Here is a 22,167-nt window from a genome sequence, read left to right as displayed (position 1 = left end):
TATAATTCGTAAATGCTTGGAAAGAAGGCAAAACGAGGACTTTGGTGCTTTAAATGCTAATTCTGCATATTATTTCTCATTTCCAAGTAAAAAAAGATACATTAGAGCTACTTGCTGTATGTGGTAAATACCTCACCCTGGGGAATTGGAATTTATCTCATAAGATAAATGCATCACCCTTTACCACAGTCTCATATTCTCAGTTTTAGAGTACTATGAAGGCATTAAACTGGTGGGGGCTTTATATGAAAGAAGGCAGCATGACGGAAACAGAACAGCTGGGGCATCAAAAAGGGCCAGGAGAGGGGAGTGAGTTTCCACCATGTTGGTAACGCAGGGTAGAGTGTGATGGAGAGCTGGAGAGAGCCTAGGACCCTTGCGGAGAGGCAAAGGTCAGGAGCAGTGGGAGGGAGGGCTGCAGGACATGACACTAATGTCACAGGTTCAACCTGGGTGGCTCTCAGACTGTCAATCGTGCTACAGAAGAAGCTGTGTGGCTTAGCTGGAGTCCATTCAGAGGGCATCTGCTTAAAATGAGTCTCTTTTTCCAGAACGAATTTTGTTCACACAATTCACCTGTGTCTCCAGCTGGGTTTATGCCTAGGCTTTGGTTCTTTTATTGCTGAATGATGTGGAAAAGCGATGCCCATGGACTTAGCTCCTTTACTTCTAACAATATCAAGGGAAACTCAATTTTCACAGTGACCTGGGTACCATAATGACCTTTAAAATAATAAATGATTCCCTACCATTCCATTAGAATTATTTGAGCACCACAGCTTGTAGCTGGTCATTGGAATGGGAAACAACTTAGGGGAAATTAATGCTAATGTCTCATTTTTGATGCAGGTAAAATTCACCCAGAAATTGGATTGTATCAAACAATTCACCTTCAGGAAACTTCAATGAGGCTCTGTATTGCAGCATTACCTGCATTATCACTCACCCTCTATTTGGCCACCTCTGTGCAAACAGCTGTGTAATAGAGAAGGCATGGGCCTGCTCTAAAGATGTCCAAAATTGAAGGAAAAGATGTTGAGTGGAAAAAAAGAAAAACAGAACCGGAAAGACAGGAATGGAGGACTGGAGAGTCCTTCCCTGCAGAAAGTGCAGGAAAGACATTTGACTTTTGTGTTCTTCTGTGGGCTTGTGATCCCAATAACCCATGGTGTGATAGTTCACACAATCAGCTTCAAGAGAATACTACTGTACCCAACTGCTACACTTAGCAAAGCACCTAGCAATGAGGTAGGAACTGATAATCACAGATGAAAATTACTCTGAAAGTTCCCTATGAATGCTACAGATTAATTACAAAAATGCATATTATTATTATTATTATCACTCACAGTCCTCAATGCTTTAGGAACCAAAACAGTAAGCAAAGAAGGAGCTTAAAAACATAATCATACAAGCAAACGATAACAAAAAGGTTTATCTTCAAAACCTTGGTGCAACTGAAGATGGTCGATATTGCTGCAAAGTTCCAGTGGAAGGCCATTCCATAGGTCAGGCCATGGTCAAGAAGAGCTCCGCCCTCCTCACAGCACACCTGCTTGAAGTGGGTGGCTTTAGGATTAAAAAAGAGAACACCAGCTCCCAGTGGCCTAATTGGGACATAATGAACAATTAAATGAGAAAAGAAGATTGGAAGACTCAAATAAGATTCTTTGTTTTGCTGTGTAAACTAAGTCTATAGCTTTGTTCTACAATGTCTAACTTTTCCACCAATGGGTGTCTGAACTTAGTTCGGTGCACCAATGCTTGAAAGTCCAGGTTGTTGTAGCCTCACACAACCCCACTAAACTCTATGATGTTTCATCAGTGTTCTCCAGGTTATTAACAATCCTGTTAAGGTTTTCAGGGACATAGTGGTAAGAGAAATGGTTATAAGTGTTTTTTCAACATTGTAATTATGTTCCTTATTGCATGAAAAGTAACCATTCAGGTCTTCTCTTCTCAGTGCAATATCAGCATACAGCACAGGACTGAAGGTTGCGGCAACACGTCGTTCTAGCAGGTTCTGTCGAGAGAATCTCACATCAGGTGTGATACTCTGGGGCAAGACCTCTCTGATTTGATAGTGATTTCAGAGGTTTTATACAGTAAATCGACCACTCTTATCCTTCTTAAGGAATATATTGACATAATTATATACATCGGATAGATGTACTAATAATGTGAAAATACGTCAGTTCACACTACACTGTTTGGGTTAAAGCTATTATCTGATCTTGGGAAAGGTACCTGTCTCAGAGTACTGTTGCATGAGTAATGTTTATGTATGGCACTACCAGGGGGATATAACAACTTACGTATGAAACTAAAGTGAGACTATGACAACTTTGCACTTTAGGGACAGAGAGAGGTGACATATTTACAAGTCAAAGGAATGTAATAATGTAATTTTCTCAGGAAGGTAAAGACTACCATATTTTATAATCTAGGAAGTAAAAAGTCAATGGAAAGATATATGAGAAGATTGATCAGAGGAGGAAAGGCCCTGGGGGTCCTAGGCTCAAAGGCCTGGAATAAATTGCCTCTGTATCTTCGTCAAATGTCTGTGGAAACAGTGTTCAGGAAGAACCTCAAAACATGGATATATGGTATATCCGACACTCTATGTAAAAGCCTGATATGATCTAACACACATAGTTTTACCTCCAGCTAACGCAAAGCGATCCCTGTCTTATTGAGTAAGTCTTGTCAAAGCGCAAAGATGCTCCTTGGAGTGAAAGCCGCGCTATATAAGAACCACTTACATTACATTACATTACATGATACATTACATCAAAGAGATCATGTGTCAGAAGTCCAGCCTATAACCCCTATTGCTTGCAGCGAATGTTTCTTCCAGATTGGCCAGTTACATCTCCTCAGTCAAATGTTTGATCAAAAGCCCAGTAGGACCTGTCTAGACACCCTGAAATGTTGAAACAACTTTGTGAAAACCATGCTTCCCAAATGGTTCTCCGTAACCTTGGCAAACATTGAAAGGCATGACATGAACCTGTACATTTGCACATACTTGCTGAACACCTGATCGCTACACACATCCCCAATTTATATATAAGGGCAACTACCTTTGCAGAAATATCAAGAACTATTAGTTATGTGGCAGAAATATTGGGGTTCATGGACACAGATTCAGGAAATTGAATCTTCATAGAGTGATCAGTAGAGTTTTGTATCAAGGAAGGATACGCACACTCACATCCAATTACTTCATGAGAATGAAGAGTTCTGCTAAAATCTATATTATGCAAGAAAACCAGTTTCCATTATCAAGTGGCTCATGATATTGAACACATGTTCACAAGATTTAGTGATTCTTATGCTAGACAAGTTAACAAGAACTATAATTGATCTAAAAGCTGAAACTTAGGTTCTCAAATTTAAGGTGAAAAGTGTGAATTGCAGTGTGGTAAGGACGGTAGAGAACGCAGAATGGTGTGTTTGAAATTTATTGCGACAAATGGTAAGTAGAAAGGAAAACATGTATATTTAAGAGTGATAAATATTGAATTTGCATGTAATGGTTCATTACAAAGTGGGAAACGTGGAATATAATGTGTTTACCTCACCCAGCAGATATCCCACCCTAGGTTGCAGTTATAATTTGGTGCAGCACATACCACAGAGAGGAGCAAAATACTGGGAGATCACACACCCAATTTGGGTGGTATAGAAGGCCCTCACACACCGACCTGGTCAGTGTCATGCTTCATCATCGGGCCCCACAAAAGAGGCCGAGTGCCTCTTTCGTGTGCTGCGACGCCAGGAGACCGCGGAGCTGGTTGTGTGTGAAGGGCGTGCAGTGAGTTATATAGATAAAAGGTGCCTAAAGGGTATCAAAAAATTACATTTTAATGAGTGATCCCTACGACACGGATAAAAAGAAATATGTGTCTGAATAAATTGCCAAAGTTAATGGTTTGATTAATTCAGATTTCTATTTAAGTCAGTCAACATGTTTCTGCCCTTAAATGGTTTTAGTTTACCTTGGCATTCGTCAGGACTAGTAAACCCCGGCGGTATGGACACTCTAATCATCCACCCTGACCTGGGGACGTGAAAGTCGGGGTCCGGTACAGAGGGTATGCTAGGTGGCAGAAGCGGGCGGAATGCGTTGAGGGCGATGTGCCAGGTACGCTTCAACCCCCCTCCCGAGACCCATGGTGCAATTAGCGCCATCCTATAAAGTGCAGATATACTCCTGAACCTGGAGTGTTTTTGGAATGAGCCATTTGCTCTTCCCCACTTTTTTATGCACTTTATCACTTTTTTGATTTTTCACTTTCACGTCCCCAGGTCAGGGTGGATGATTAGAGAGTCCATACCGCCGGGGTTTACTAGTCCTGACGAATGCCAAGTTAAACTAAAACCATTTAACGGCTGAAACATGTTGACTGACTTAAATAGAAATCTGAATTAACCAAACCATTAACTTTGGCAATTTATTCAGACACATATTTCTTTTTATCCGTGTCGTAGGGATCACTCATTAAAATTTAATTTTTTGATACCCTTTAGGCACCTTTTATCTATATAACTCACTGCACGCCCTTCACACACAACCAGCTCCGCAGTCTCCTGTCGTCGCAGCACACGAAAGAGGCACTCGGCCTCTTTTGTGGGGCCCGATGATGAAGCATGACACTGACCAGGTCGGTGTGTGAGGGCCTTCTATACCACCCAAATTGGGTGTGTGATCTCCCAGTATTTTGCTCTTCTCTGTGGTGTCTTTGAAACTTATATAAACCTCTCTTTTGTTGTTTATTTGCATAAAACCGGGGACTAAGAGAGAGTTCCTTTTTTCTCCCTGCCTCTCCCATTGTTGTTTTGCAGCACATACCCTACCAGACTATATAGAACTTTGAATCAGGCTCGTAGTTTTATTGACTTGCATCTCTGCTTGAACTTTGAAGGTGTTTCCAATTGCAAGATGTCTTCTTTTGAAACAATTATTAAGAAAGGCAGAATGACAGGTTAATTTGTTCTGCTAGGCCCCAGACCAAAATCAATCATAGGGTGCAGAGGCACTGAGTTAATGAGAGATAGAGAGAGAGAGGGAGAGAGAGAGACTCCTTGTATATACCCTGAAGGGACCTAAGAGACTTCCGGTTCGCTTCATACGTATACGAAGCAACATTCGTAAGTGTATGAAACACAATTGCACTTACCAGCCGCTCATAATCTTCTCTCAAGTAAAGTTCTCTGTTTCCCGAAGTACCTTGGTTTAGGAATTTCATAAAATGTAGTGTTGTGGTGTTAAAACATAATTAGAAGGAACAGTTACTTTCATTCCACCACATTACTGAATTATGTCTTTAGACAACCTGTTTTAGAAGCAAAATAACCAATTGCCAGTTAACCGAAAGCACTTAAGGGATATATGCCACCTTGAGAAATTATTTTTTATGCAATTTAGGTAAGTGTAAAGCAAGGCGAAATCACATATGTATGACAGATACAATTTGATTTATGAGGTACTTACTCTTTGACTTCCATCAAAATCAACCATCGACAGTAATCAATCTTGTTCATGCAGACTTTACGTATTATCGCACATTTGAACAGGAATGTTAAAAACATTATATTGTATTGCATTTAAAAAATAGCACTTCGCATGACAAAGCACTTTATCGAATGGATATTATTTGGTCTACTTTTGTTATAATATTAGTATCAGTAACATACAGCAAAGGATTGCCAATGACATGCGATTTTACTGGTAAAGTAGGAAATAATTTACCAAAATGGTGTATTGATTAATCCACAAGTGTTATGGACATGAGGAGGGTCAAGAGTCTGGACTTACAAATACCTGAATGGAGATAGGGTGGAGGCTGGTACTAATAGGGTAAACACCGAACCTAAGGGGCAATGTTTCTTTAGCGGAAAGGTACTTCTAGGTTCCCGTATGAGAGGTCATGATGTGAGGCAAGGAGTTACAAATTATTATTTGCCAAAATAGGGCCCATTTCGCAAAGTTTTTTTCTTACCTATTTTCCACTTATCTCTGCAAAGCAGTAATTTATGTGAAAAAATACACATGTTGAGACAAGTAATCACAGGACAGACTTTACTGAATTTATAGAAATATGGTCAGTGTTGCAGATTTTTAGCACTGATTGGGAGTGGTAATGTCGGTGTCGGTGACAGGATGGAGCAACACATTATTGTGAACTGACACACACTCTTAGTTTTAGGCATATTTATAATTTAGTTGTAGATTTCCACATTGAAAATGCGCTCACAACTAGTCATCTGAAAGGTAGATTGTGTGCCTTTCCTTGGTCATAAAGGGGCGATACCTCCCTCATGTGGTAAAATCCCATCTACAACACCATCATGTTGAAGGGGTTGTAGAAGGAGAAAAATAAAAGAAACAACATTTTCCCTGTGATGAAACAAAACAGTATTTGTGCAACTTCACATCTCCTCGTTATTTAGTAATGTGTGACTTTGCCTCGGTGAAATTTCCTCACAAAGTATATTGTGCACTTTTGAATACTCCTTTACAACCACAGCTGTCATTGATTTCCAGGTTACTTTTTTCGTGGATCCTATGAAACTTCCAAATACAACCCAATGCAAGAGTAATCTCACAGGAGCTTTTTTGACTTCTGAGAGGCAAATGTTATCCTTGTGCCCTTGAAACATAAAATAGTGTTGACTTTGCAAACTTAGGCATTGTAAACCTGCCCCGTAGTTTTAAAACATTTCTTTTTATACAGAATTGACTTTAGTAGCTAGAAAGTAAACCTTATCATAGTGCACACCTACACCTAATGCTAAGCACTGTAAGCATAGTTTTTATATTATCATCAAGTGTAGAGTTTACATCTGTTAATTGTAGTGCCTCCTAAGGATCAATATATTCCTAATGTTAGTGTATCACCAGCAACTATGCTCGTTGACTGTAGATGCAGGTACCATCTCAAGAATACATGACATAAATTGTAGAATAATAGCAATATTGATGACAACTATTAGTAGTGATGGATTAAATGAAGTAAATGAATTTCAAAAGTGGTTAGCAGTGTTGGTATTAAGAAGGCAAGGAAAAGCAGAGATTATGTAGAACTCTGGTACCAGGGACATCAACAAACTGAATCGATCATTGTGTCCTTGTCTGCTATAGGTTTACTTATTTACAACAATACTAAATATCATTGATGTATTAGGTGGATAGATAGATAGATAGATAGATAGATAGATAGATAGATATAACAATCTCTTAATTTGGATAAATAAGTAACCATAAAGGATGTAGAACAGATACCTGTGGGATAGTGATAAGCCTGATAGTCATCTGAGAGACCTTAGACATTCCTGTGAGGATTCTAACATTTATCAATTGGTCCATCAGCCGACTCACTCAGGAGGACATATCCTAGATCTTCTGTTTGCAAACCAGAATGAGACTAAGGTGGTCGAGGTTTTACCTCAAAATTGGACTGACCACTCCCTTATTCATTTTGACATCATGATATCTGGTGTAGAAGTTAGTAATATCCGGCCGGCAATCTATCAAAAGAGAAGAGAATGGACCAAATTAGTGAGAAATAGGACTCGTCTACCACCCCCGAACCAGAATCTTTTTGACCCTTATGTCTCTGTAAAAGACAACTATCAAATCTACTGTACCTATGTAGTTGATACTCTTAACCTATTAGCTCCAGAAAAAAAATGTAAGAATAGAAAAAAGACCTCTGCCCCATGGTACAATGAGGAGCTGAAACTGCTACGTATATCATGTAAAAAGGCTGAAAGAAAATGGAGGAGGGCCTATTCTGAGACAGATAAAGCCAATTTGAGATCATTACAGTCTCAGTATAAGGCGTCTATCGCTAAGGCAAAGCAAATTTTTTTGATACATCCATTTTACAAGCACCCAACAGTACCAAAGCACTCTTCAATGTTTTCAGAGATATCTCTAGTCCTGCCTGCATGAGCAACAAGGTGGTTGCTACGCAGAAACGTTTTGAGGAGATTGCCTCCCACTTTGAAGAGAACATTTTAAAAAATGTTGGGGAACTTCAGATCTTCGGTCATAGCAATCAGGATGAGTCTCCTAGGAAGGTGCATGAGGGACCTTTGACAGAAAACCTCCCTGGGATATTTTTAACCCCCTACGGAAGAATTCTTTATTCAGCTCGCCCAAAGTGTGTCCTAGGGATCTCCCTTAGACCCCCTCCCACATAAGATCTGGAAAACCTTTGGGCAGGAAACCTTTCCCTGGCTGCGACAGATCTGCTGCCAGTCCCTGGAGGTAGGAGAGGTGCCAGCGATATAGAAGCAGGCAGTGGTGACTCCCCCGTTAAAAAAACCTTCTCTGGACCCTACTACCCCAGCGAATTTTAGACCCATTTCCCTTTTGCCATATCCCATTAAGATTCTTGAAAAAATAGTTAGTAAAACTTTGTCATGCTATCTGGAAGAAAATTTGTTGCTGGACAAGGACCAATTTGGTTTTCGTCCAGGACATGGTACGGAGACCGCTCTGGCCTCAGTCATGGATAACCTACGAATGTGTGCTGACAATGGAAACTCCTCGGTCCTAGTATTACTGGATATGTCAGCCGCATTCGATACGGTGAGCCATGTAGTGCTAGTAGAAAGATTAGTGAATATAGGGATAAAAGGACTGGCCTTGCAGTGGTTACGTTCATATCTGTCGGGACGACAACAGGCTGTGCCTTTGACGCCTTTTACCTCGGCTAAGTCAACAGTTCATCATGGAGTACCTCAAGGCTCCGCGATCAGCCCCATACCTTTTAATATCTATTTGCGCCCGCTGTTCCCCATGATTAGATCTTTTGGAATTGACTTGGTCAACTATGCAGATGACACTCAATTAGGAAAACATGCAGTATCTATGGAGACCTGCCAGGAGTGCATGTTTCAGACTGCTAGTTGGCTCAGAGAAAACACCCTACAGTTTAATGGAGGGGAAACAGAGGTGGTGTTTTGTCCGGCAACTAGAGTGTCTCGGCCCTTATCGACAGAGTTTAGGCTCACCCCTGAGGATGAACCACTGTTCCCTGCCAAAACAGTGTGTAATCTGGGGGTCATGGTGGATGGCAACCTCCAAATGGAGGCACAGGCCAATAAAACCTTTCGTGTTTGTTTATCCCTACTGCGCATGTTACGGAAGATCCTCCCGCTACTACCAAATGACTCCCGCTCTTCGGTAGTGAGGAGTATAATCTTAAATAGATTGGATTATTGCAACTCCTTATATTTAGGAGCACAGCAATATATTCTGCAGGGGTTGCAGAGAGTCCAGTATATGGCTGCAAAGCTGGTGCTTAAGAGACAGCGTCGGTCTTCTACAGCCCTGGCCTTGAGTGATCTTCATTGGCTGCCTCTTAAGGAGAGAATAAGTTTTGATCAGCATGGGCTCATGATCAGCATGGGGAAGCATGCAGGAATATCTACATTGGATTCCGCGATTTCATATGTAAACTAATCATGCAAAGGACTGACTAGTGATTCCTTTTCCCCCTTTTAGCTTTAGAACCTTTGGATGCTGTTAGAGAAATTAACCATCCTTCTCCCTTTAATGGTGGTAGGTATCTGCAGCCTTGTATCTAATGACTGTTTTAAACCATCCTCTTTGGATTTGCATCTCTGACTAAATGTGTAGTCTTATGCTACATTCTGTAATATTCCTAACTGAAATGCTTGAGAGATTGCTTATCTGTATTGGTTTTTGATCATTATACAATAACCAGATTATCTAAATTGCCTGAGACTATTATTTTGTCCTGATGTTTTTCAATGAACTGTGCTATTTTCCATTTAAATGTAAATGTATTGTAGGGAGAAGAAGTGGTTCTTGGCAGAGTATCAGGTTCTGCTTCTTTTATTTTGAGTTGCTGTAGCAGAGCTCTTAGTGTTCATAATTTTAATTAGGTTTAATTTCTTTAGGAGGTTGAGTTGATACTTTATTTCTATAGCATAGTCTTGAGAGTGGAATATTCAAACTTGATCTCGAACAAGTGAGATAGTCACAAATGAACGGCCCTTATGGGATGGCTATCTCTGCATTTTGAACACCCTAATTCCTACCCCTCCTATCAGCAAAGAAAGATTTATCAGAGGACCATTCACCTCAGCGGTAAGAGTAATGCTGTGATCCGTCTAACTGTTTAAGGGCCAAGAACGGTTAAAGGGATACATGCGTAAGTAAAGAAGTAAGAGATAACATTAAAACCATTATAACACTTCTGCTGGATCACCATTTTTATCAGACAGTGCGCTCAAACAACTGGGTTACAAAATTCATGGTCCTCCCAGAGAACAGAGAACCAAGCTAAGAAATTCAATTTGACCCACAAATAGTCAGGCTTAACAATTTCCTCAGGCTGCGAAAAAGGATGGGATATTCCAAAGCTGTCAATGGAGACTGGATAAAATGCAGCCAAGGACTTGCTTTAGAGTTGGCTAAAGAAATACTTTGCTGTATTAAAAATGTTTTTTAGTGCTCCTAGTCACCTCTTGGTTACATCAATTCACTAGATTATTAGTCGGAGACCAACAGATAATATGGCATGACCCATACTAAGTACTCTTTGTCCACTATCACCATATTAGCCCTTAAGCAAACCTTTCAATTTGGTAGTTTGCTGGGCTTCTTTTATTATTGTAATGGAGTTGCTGCTTATTAATTCTGATGACAATATGGCTTTTGAGCACATCAAGAAAACTGTAGTGGATGTTGGGATGGACATATGAGAAAATCATAAAATACTCAGATGCTAAAGGAAGGCTAGAGCGAAGAAAGCACAGTGACACATGTGAAGGAGTATCTACCCATAAGGTATGTAGGCATGGATTATAGCAAGAATGAGTCTGAGGTATCACCTGGAGGATTTAACTGAGGCAAGTAAAGGTTTTCTGTGCAAAATAAAGGTGCCTATTCAGAAAGGTAAATATACACATGTTTATTTACTCACATGTGTATGAACTACTACACTTCAGTGTAACTTTACACATTTTTGATGTTCACTATTTCTAAGTGTAGAGTTACACCTAGATGCCGACTCACATGTGTTCACCTCTTCAAATCAGTGAGTGAAGCCTCCTACAAGATTTTCGAGTGTAAATTTACTACTAGTAACTTGCACATGCAGTGGAGATCCCTGCCACCAAGGCAAAGAACTCTCTTTGTGAAAGTATAGGACAAATTATTAAAGTTTATTACTTTTAAAAATAATATTACAATATTTTAATGTAAAATATGAATGTAATTTTAAATATTTAACTTCAACCTAGAATTAATAAAAATGATATATTAGACAATATCAATGCATGAAATTCAATGCGCATTACATAACTCATTTATACCTAATCAATTTATTATTAAAGAATAAGGTTTGAAAAATAATTCAAACAAAATTGCACTCTCACTAACATTTTTATTTATATGTAATATGTAGAAACATCTGTTAAGAATGGTGTGGTTAAGGATTTTTTTTAAAGTGATAAAATACATATTTAATATTGATACATATTTTTAACACACACACACACTAGTTCGTATGAGGTGTTATTTTATTTTTCTGATTAAATTGTTTTCTATCGGAGTGTGTTGCAGTACCTGTGAGTGGCCATGTGTAGTCCTTGACTTACTCCAAGTCTGGGCTGGAGTAAATGAACACCTGCTCTGACACCTTTAGGTCTGTAGCAGCTTTAGAAGTGTTATTTGTGAACAGCAGTTGACTTTCTCTCTTGTGTGTATTCCCAATGTTCTAGCCCTACTCCTTGTCCCTTTTACATTTACTATGGAAACATATACCTGAGTTTGAGGAGATCTCTGCCACTTTGGTGAAGCTCTTTGCACCTAACAGATAGGAGATGCAGAGATGGCTGTCTCTGCCCCTAGGTTTGTGAATATCATTTTAGAATGCATGAGTAATTCTTCTCTAGTACTATTTCACATATTATAAAGTTTATGCATATGCCCCATAGTTTCTCATTTGAATAAAGTACAGAAGAAAAGCGGTTGGAAAAGAAACAAGTGTAAAGCCCAGGCTATAGTTCAGCATAGCTGAAAGTGAAACCATTGTTGTTTTGTTGATGCAACCTTCTCTCAGCTGATGTGACATGAGCAATCCCACAGTTGAAGGATTCAAGAAGTCTCACTTTTGCTTTCATTAGTTCAGAAAGTGAGTACCATTGCTTAATTAGGGCTCTTAATCAAGAGTATACAATAAAGAATTGTATTTAGGAGTATGTCAATGTTATCATGTGCCCCATGATTTCTTATAAATTGAAATTATATAGATCATTAAAAAAGGAAGTATAACTAGAGATGTCAGTTTCCAGACAGGGTACTTTGCAGAACTATACTAAAGCCTTACATATCCTGTTGGGTCCTGTTTATATGAATCAGAGTCATTTACCACTAGTGTCCCATGGCTTAACCCTATAACCCTGTTATTGGACCCAAAGCTGATCACCAAGTACACCCCTTAAGCACAAGACATTCAGCATAGAGAAGTCAGGAAGTCCAAGGCTTACTCAGGGAGCTGGTGTGGGATTTGAGACTCAGCACCCAAAATACATTTATAGACAATAATAAAGTCATGTTCCAGCCGGTGCTTGAGCTTAAGTTGTTTAAAAATCACACATAAACACACACACATACACAAACAGACACATGCATACACACATACACACACATACACAAGCACACACTGCAACTTGCTTTGGCCCTCTAGGGGAAATCTCAGTTTGTACTACTGGAGTGAATATTGTAGGTTCACTCCCATCCTGCTCACAGTTTCTCCCTTCCTTGCCAAATCCTTCCTGTCTTGAGTGCAATGTCACAGTACCTTTCTGTCCTTTGTTGGCAAGTTCTTGAAGTCTGTCTGGGAAGTAAGGGCATGTGTGGGTTGGTATCCACTGGAGTAGGCCTGCTAATGGTGGGTAACTGCTCACAGCCCACCGTATAAAGACTCCCTGCTTTGGCCCACCTAATGGGATATCTAGATGAAATGAGTGCTGGTACCTGCAATATCAGGCCCATCACTGCAATGCCAATACAAGTCAATTGGATTGCTCTTGAGGTCATAGACCTTGTGCTCATACAGATCTTGTTGCTTAGGTATTCCTCAGGCCCAATCTCAAACTCCCACTCCAAACAAACAAGTGTCCATCCCGAGTCACAGTGGTAACACACCTCCTGACCCTTCTGGACTTCTCCTGGCACTTTGAGTTCCTCAGGTGAGTCCTACTGAGTCTGATGTCCAGTCTTCCTAATGCTCTGGCACTACTTGCTGCTAGACAAATTAAATTCACTTCTTATTTAATTCCAGGATACACTCAGCCATAGGTGTCAATGCCATCCACACTGGAGACACTTCTGAGCCTTGGACTTCACTTGAAGTATCTCTGTACTGGTTGTGGCCTATTTCGCAGTAGTGCCTTCTCTTCTCCCAGTCATTGAGCTCTCTCCATATAAGTAAGATGAAAAAGCAACAAAGTGATGGATGGAATGCTGGAATTAATCTCAGCCAGTGGCAAACACTCAAGCTGCATTCCAATCCATCGTTTTTCACCAACCATGCCACCTCAGTTTGGACCCAGCCACATGCAAATCAGTCATGACCCTTCTCCTCATGGGAACAGTCCAGCCCGAACTGCCAGGCCAGGTCCTCCATGTATCAGAACACAAGCAACCCAGGACCGGCTTCTCTCTTATTAGGCCTTTTCAACCAGGTATTACATGTTTCCAATGGCACAGTGTCCACAGGCCCCACATCTGGACATACCCGTTTCACTTAGGATGACATACTAAAGTATACAGTGTGCCCTCCCTCCCACAGTGCCCTGCTCTGGGCCTCACTCAATACCATTATCATAGTATTTCCTCAGGTGGAGGTTAAAAACACAAATCTTGCAATAGGGACTTAGAGACAGGGGCCATGCTCTCCACAGCCCTACATGAGACCTTTCTCAATCCCAACACTTTATATATGGCTCACACAAATATGGTTAATGTCTCTGTACAAAATGACGATGCACAGAAAACAATCTGAAAGTGAGGATCTTGTGCCAAAAAACAGAGCTCTGCTAAAAGCATGTTAAAATCCTGATAGGAGCAACGAATTGGTATTTTTAGGTAGAAATACTTAAAATCTAGAATGAAAGAAATTCTCAGTTAAAACCTTTGGAAGGAAACGTTGTTGAGTCACCATCTTGAGTGGCCCATAGAGAATAAACTAATTCCTGCAACCTAACAACATGCAGATGTTGTTAGAAGTGGAGGCTCTGACTGGTGACTATAAGGAAGGGACTAAATCATCTATAACAGGGGGAGCTCATTATACCTGGAAAGACAGAGGTTCCTTCCAGGAGGGTGTTGTAGAGTTTACAGGTATCGGCATGGTCAACAAAGAAGGCATCCCTGACACTGAATCTGTGCTACAGAAAGAGTGTATGGGTTTGGATAGCTTTGATGCTGATGGCTGTAACTGTGACCTGCAGAATATAATTGTGCAGTTTGTTCAGAGTGACATGTTAATGCAAAGCATAGCTTAAGGGGGGTTTGTTTGAGGAGTGACACTCTCACAAATACATTCCTAGCTTGGTAGTTGGGTCTGGGGGCCCTGGGTCAGGGTTACTATGGTTGTGTTAGTTTTTTCAGGTGTTCCCATTTCACTAACAGCTTTTAACTTGTTGAGTTTTTGGAGGGGAAACTTAAATGTATATAGTGACTGGTTTACCAAACAAATAGCATATTTGCACCCATCGAAGAAGTCCTTCAATGCCTGCAAATGTACTACATTCTTGGAATTCACAAGCATGGCAGTAGTAAGCTTGGAAAGCTGTGAGAGCCTTAGGTTTCTAGGTACATTAATGGAAATTAAACACACTAAAGTTCTAACCTGTGGCATTCGCTTGGAGTAGGTTTTCAAACCACTGTTTTATATCCACCTTACCAATCTAGAAAGATGCAAACCTAATGAAAATCAGTACAGACCCTGTTTCTGATAGAAACAGTCCATCATAAAACATGATCATGTTGTAGGGATTCTGCTCAGGAACAGAACTATGCTTGGGACCATAGAACATCAGTATTTAGGGATTGAGTCACCATCCCACCTCAATACCATGAGCCTAAGTACAACTAGCTACATCGTCTCACTTGCCCTCCGACTCGTAACCAGAGGAAGAAGTGAATTGACACCCCAGAACACAACACTCCTGATCCTTTCAGGGATCACAGTGACAGGACACTCCTTTTTGCTCAAACACTCGCACTTGTCCACAATAGGATATGAAAGAGACATGAAGGAAGTTTGAAGTGTTTATTTAAACTATTGTGCCCTGGAATACAGTATATGTGCCACAATCAAAAAACAACTACCTAGCAAAAAAACTATCAGCATTGTCAATAAACTGTATATTATGAAAAGCCCTATCATATTATAAGACAGAATTGCCTAACCCCGCCCCTTATACAGAGGCAAACTAATTATACAACAAAGATCTCTGGGTTTAGCAGCGGACCCCGTACCTTAGCATACATTGATGTATGTTCTACATCTCAGGGACAGCTGTGATCTCTCAGGGAATATCTGTCTCTCTCTATCCGTTAACTTGCTGTGCATACCTAATGACAAGATTCACATGTTCACAAACAACAGCTGCATTTCTGTGTAGTGTCGAGCTGCAAGTGCCTGACCAGAACAAAACAACATGGGACATTACTCTTTGACCTTGTCTTCTGTTCACACTAAATCCCAAGAAATAACAGAATGTGAAAACAACTGCAGGCTCAGTGTGAAAATATGATGTGGCACAAAAACAGTGTATTTATATAGTAATGTATGCAAACACAATGTGGCATGTGTTGTGCACAGTTAGGCTAACATAGGGAAAACTACAATAGGCCCTGTGTAGAACACATGACACCCCCTGCAGTCCATTGATCTTTTAGATGGGAAATTTGAGATTCACACCTCCCCCCGAATCTCACTGACTAAGCTACACCCCTGCCTTCACATAAACCTACAACTTATTTTTAGATTGCAATTTTGGTGTTTCACTAATTCATAAGCAATAACGGAGGTCTGATGTTCCTAACATGCTTTTTGTACTGCATTCACAGCTCTTTGAAAAAGGAATCTGCCCTCATACATATGCATTAAGCAATATTAATACGAATCCAACCGAAGGTCCATTTTGCGCTCTGATGAATCAGTACACCTGTTTCAGTGCAAAATAAGTCTCTGCATGTCAGCTAGTCGATATACAAAAACAGTAACTGCTTTATGACATGAGACTTAGTACATCTGGGCCTACATTCTTTACTCTTTAAATCTCCTTTGGCTTTCTTGAGCCAGATGGATTACTTAGAACCTTCTTCCTCTACTTTTGCCCTCTTTTTATGGCAGGCAGAGATCATTAAAAATGTGCTCACAGCACAAATATCCTTCATAAGAATCAAAGATTTGGAAACCAGCTTACCTAAATGGAATCATTCAACATGGTGTAGGCTGGGAATATCGGGCCTTATGTACGACAAAGTAATGGGGAGCGGTGCCGCAAGCCTTTTGGCTATAACGCACTGCATTACTCTGTAAGCAAAGGGATGCGTCATATCTGCAATGATATGATGGATTGCTTTGCTCTTCCCTGCACTGGAGCACGTTTGGCTGCCATGAACCAAGCCAGGCACCCTTGCACCATGGTGCAAGGGTGCCTTTGTTGCAGGGATGATTGTTTTTGTGCAAGGCGGGACACCCTCCTGCACTAAAACAATCACGAGAGGTGATTTCCTCTTTTCTATGTGTGCTGCAGAATGCAGCATGCATACTAACAGGAAAAAAACTGGTGAAATTAAAACATTTCTCCTCGTTGCGCCTCATTATGCTTCCCCTGGGGAGGTGTAACATTCTAATGCATTCCTAGGTATATGGAAGGTTGTAAATCTGGGAATGCAGCAGAAGCAATGGGTGTTTCATGGGAACACCCACAGCAACACCCATGTCACGCCCCTTTCACACAAAGTGCTGCGTGAAAAGTGCGTTTATAAAAGGACACGAAAAGCCTCACAGGGTGCCTTTACTTGTCCTTGTAAATATGGGGCAGCAAAATGCGCCACTGGTGCATCACAAAAAGTGACTTACAGGCAGCACAAAGGGCTTGTAAGTAAGCCCCATAGAATCCCAAATATTGACTTGACAGAGTATTGTTCGCATCATATCAATAGGTACGTTTTCAATACCTACCTCAACATCTTCGTACCTTGGTAATATAGCTTAAATGTATGTAGATGTGGAGTTAAGAATAGTAAATCCCTACCTCCCTCTGTGGACTTACTTTTCGATATTTTATTTCCCCATATTGTGGTAACAATATTCTTTCCCATCGTTATTTTGGAATCAATATTCCCTATTACCCATTACTGAATTTGGGTCTGAGGGATCTCATGCCAATCACACTGACTACAATTATTCATTAACAAAATGCATATTTCCAACATCCTATAGAAATTAATTGAGTAAAGCCCTTAAACAGATTTACAAAAAGCACTCTCATTCTTTGGCGATATGTTAATGTCAGAGCTAAGGGAATGCATGAAACTAAGGCAGTAGATATCTTATTTGAGGCTTCTTTTCTGATGATGAGGATAACTTCGTGTCCACGCTTTGTTTGAAGGGTGTAAAATGCAGAAATTAGGGCCTGTAGAAACAGGCTCTTGTTTGAGGTAATTTTTCACAACTATAGTTAGAAGCGACAGCCAAAGGCAAGAGCTTCTAGGGGAGATTAAGGACTTTTCTGAGTCCGCTCCTAAAAAAACACTAATGCTGTTAATGCAGGGAATCACTAGCCATCTAACCCTTTCAACTTCATTTGAAAAGAAAAAAAAGAAAAGATTTGCCGTGACAGCAAACAGGTTTAATGACATTCTACTGCTTGCATTACAGGAATACTATCAACCTTGAGTCGCCTCTAATCCTGCTATCTAATTGGATGACACAAGCGGTTTTTGCTCTAATTATTGGCTTCTTTTGTGGATAAAGGCCACTCATATTTTCCGCATTAATTTGCCTGCTAATAGATCAAAAGCGTATTATTTCAGGCACTTATTGAAGAAAACAAATGCCCTTGTGTTGAACAATGCAACGCTCACGTTGAATATTAGGATACACAATGACACCCATACAATAGCACAATGTAAACGCAATATTGTCACAATCTTTACAGCTAGCGGCCACAAATTGTGCTAATAACGAACAAAAGTTATATTATTTTTTATCATTCTTCATTCTGCTTCACTGCCATGAATCAAGTACTTGCAAAGATTAAATCTCTCAAAGTTACTAAGATGTGTATACACCTAGGCTCAAGGTACCCTTTGCCAAAATTAGTAATAGCATTTGGTTTCTTACTATTTTCATATTACATGCTTTTTTGTAATATAGCTCTTAATTGCAGCATTTCCAATGTTTCTATGCACTAGGGCTAAAGAAACCGAGGCACAAAGAGAAAAGATGATTTGTCTAGGAACAGGAGTCAGCGGCGTAACATGGGCCCCCGCACCCCCTGTGGAGCGATGGATCCCGAGCTCCAGGGGATCCCCTCAGCACAGTAACCTGGTCTGAGAGCTCCTGGTTGAGTCCGGAGGGATCCCCTATATGTACCTTTCGGGGAAGGGCGGGCGGGGGGGGGGGGGCTCAAAGTTCGCTACACCACTGACAGGAGTTTGACCAAGTGGGCAGACAAGAACCCACTGCTCCTACTGTCAACAGTTTCTCCACTAAATCCCATCTGTTTCTATTGTTTGACACCATTCAAAATCTTACCACCATTTCATTAAACCCTCTATTGATTCAACTATCTAGTTCCGTTAGATCGATCTACCAAGGTAGCAGGGCTTGACCAACTGATTACTTTTATATCACACACACCACACACATGACTCTCTGGGCATGATACTGTAGGTGAACGATATGTTTGTCCGGTGATAGTGAGACAGGTGAGTACCAAGTGATTTACTGAAAGGCATGAGAAACACTGACTGCTTCAGCATTTACTGGCAGTGTGTTCCAGACGGTACCTTGAACGGAAAAGGATCTGCTCCCTTTAAAGTGGGAGCTATCCACTATATGAAGGTGGGAGCTTCTGAGACTCCGAGTGGTGGTCCAGGATTGAATAAGGCTGGCAGATAGTAAGGGGCCAGATCATGAAGACTTATAGACCAGGAAGCTTATATATAAGAAGATGCTTTCCTTGTCCAGTAGCCCATGTAAGTCTAGTCTGGCAGCGGAAAGGTGGTATTGCGTTGGTGCTTGAAACCAGACAAACTGATGCATTCGGCACCCTTTGGAAATATTTGAGCCAAGAGACTGGTAATGCGACATACAGAGAGTTGCAATATTCTAGTTGGATATCCAAAGTGTCACTTTTGACAGCCTTTTCTACTTCAGACAAATGTAACCTCCATGAGCTGACTTGCTTCTTGGAATCATAGGAACTGCAGCTCTACCATATTACCATTTTGAAATCCGCTTAATATTTAATTCCAACTCTGGAAGTCCTGCGCACAAGTGCTTGGCTGACACAGGAACCAGGCAGGCAGTGGCATGGACCTTTTACAACTCAGATCCTGTAATCGCTCTGATTAATAAATCTGAAACTATATGTACTTCAATATATTGGTTGAACAGGCTCAGAATCCACGTTGTGATGGGTTCTCTAAAGATCAATTAGATCATTGTAAAGCTGATCGGCAGTGGGTAAGAGTAAGTTTAAGTTAGCTACATAAACACGGCAGGTCTGGGAACCGAAACTGGCCCTGGCACACAGCTCGGCCGCACCGAGGGGGTGCTAGTTGGAAGCACCACTCCTGTCTCACTGCTGCTGCTTTTTTTTTACAGGGTGCCAATTTTGCAGCCGACCACTGGTAACAAAGACAGCCCCCCCTGGGTCCAAACTGTCTCCCACCCTGGCAACCCACCTGGGAAACGCCCGATGCCCACCACAGCCAGTCCGCCCTGCACATAGATATCACCGTCTACCAATGACTTCACATGCACTCTCTCACTGACATGCTAAAAAACTTAAATATGAAAGATAAAACACCTAAAATGCTCAAGTGCAAATCTGCGTATGACGTATCATTCCAAGAAAATGCATAATGTGTGGGTACACCACACTTTCCTAGTTCATCTGTAAAATTACAAACAAGGAGTTAGCAGCATGAAAATCAACCATAATCCTGCTCCAATAGCAAAGGTCTGGCACACACTTCCCGCCCTTGTACCCCCCTGAATGGCAACTAACATATATGAGATTGTTTTTGATATTGTTCAACATCCATGATAAGGTTCAGTGTGAGTTCACTGGCACAGGGAGCAAGGAATCTGTGCACACCCCACACACATTAAAATGATCCCCACAGCAATAAAGTGAAAAAATGGTTGAAATGCTCTCAAATAGTGTTAAATACTCTGGGATCATTCCAACCATCCTATGCCAAGACATAGCTTCAAATGCCCAAACGTAGCCTCAAATGCACAGGAGCACCCATCATGAAATCAGGTACAGCATCCTATTCCTATTCCCAGGCACAGCTTCAGTTTCAAAAGCATAGCATCAAATGCTCAGGCACAACCCCTTCTGGTAACATATTGCCAGATGGTTATCCCATAGCATTTTATTTTACCTTAAGATGTAATACAGCTTGGATGTGGGAGTTCAACCATGCTGGCATTGTGAGACCAACGCAGATCGCTGTCTCACCAGAGGAGAGAGCCGATGACCTCATTTTTTCTAGTTCTTCATCTTATGTACAATAGGTATGCCTCTGGTAGTCAGACAGAAGGTGGGGATTCTCCTTTTTCAATTCTCCTTTGAGCCAGGAAGACAGCAAGGTAAAGCAGCTTCATTTGCATATGAATGTTTAACTCCCACACCTTAATATGACAGGTACGTGTGAACAGAAAAATGCATTCCCTAACCACCTATGAACAGCAGGTAAGATGACACTAAAGTTTTTTTAGGGAGGGGTAGCTAAGAGGACTTGAAGATAGCAAGCTCGGCTATAAATGACTCCAGACTTGCAAATCATGAAAGTATTTTCTCCGTGAAATTGACTGTGTGACTGAGTACCACATCAAGAGTGGAGAATTACAGTTGGTTGCAAAAGGGACATGGATTGCAGAGTGGGTGATGGGTGAAGTGTTAGATTTTTTATTAGAAAGAAGTTCATGACTTTGTACATCACTTTGGAATAGGTCATTAGAGTGCAAATGTTATTCTGAGTAAAGGGAAGTGCCGATGCCCAGAGAACATTGCTGGGGTTGTAGAAGGAAGGTACAGCAAATTAATGACTTAGCCTTATAAAACCATTCACAGTGTAAGGGCATGTAATGGGGAATTGCTACATTGCTATTTGTCTTTGCAAGTAGTTACCTAATCATCTTCAAACATTGGCTTTTCTCCTGATTCATTTTTTATTTATTCTCCTGATAACTGCTGTCTTATAAAAGGGATTTTCCCAAACTTTGTTCTTGTATAATGTTTTGATTCTTTTAAAGGTACTGATTCCCTTTGAGGATTCATGTTTGTTACAGAATACCTCAAGTCTCATTTGCAGTCACTAACCAGACTTGTTGGAGGACAGCCGAAACAGCATTATGGCACACATTTACTTAGCCAAAACGGCCTGACTTGCACTTTGTGTTCTAAAACATTAAAGAAACGCTAGATGCAGGGAAAGAAACACTAAACAATTTTGCTTTCTGTATATAATGCACATAGGAGATACATAATTTGATGAGGGATGATTCGGTGTATTTTTGAGATGTACACAGTGGCAGCTCCTCCTCTAAGGCGGAGGAGCGTTGCCCCACTGCTATTTCAGTAGTGCACACAAGAAAAAAAATGTATAATAACAGGACGTTATTATCATTTTATTTTTCTATGCGGGAGTTGGAGCGGTGTTGGGTTCTGATGCCAGAGCAGGGGAGGAGTGGTTTGCACTCCTCTAAGTGCGCATGACGGCTTGGCCGGCCCTCTAGGGCCAGCCAAACCATCATGCACACTTGACAGATTCTCCATTAGGCTGTGTTGCCCTGTCTGAGCATCCAAACAGGACGCTTAAACTTATCACAATGCAGCTCCTATAGGGTTGTGATT

The sequence above is a fragment of the Lissotriton helveticus genome, chromosome 12 (genome assembly GCF_964261635.1).
Source record: "Lissotriton helveticus chromosome 12, aLisHel1.1, whole genome shotgun sequence".
Taxonomy (NCBI): Eukaryota; Metazoa; Chordata; class Amphibia; order Caudata; family Salamandridae; genus Lissotriton; species Lissotriton helveticus.
The sequence above is the reverse complement of the archived record's forward strand: the minus strand, read 5'-3'. Positions refer to the sequence as shown.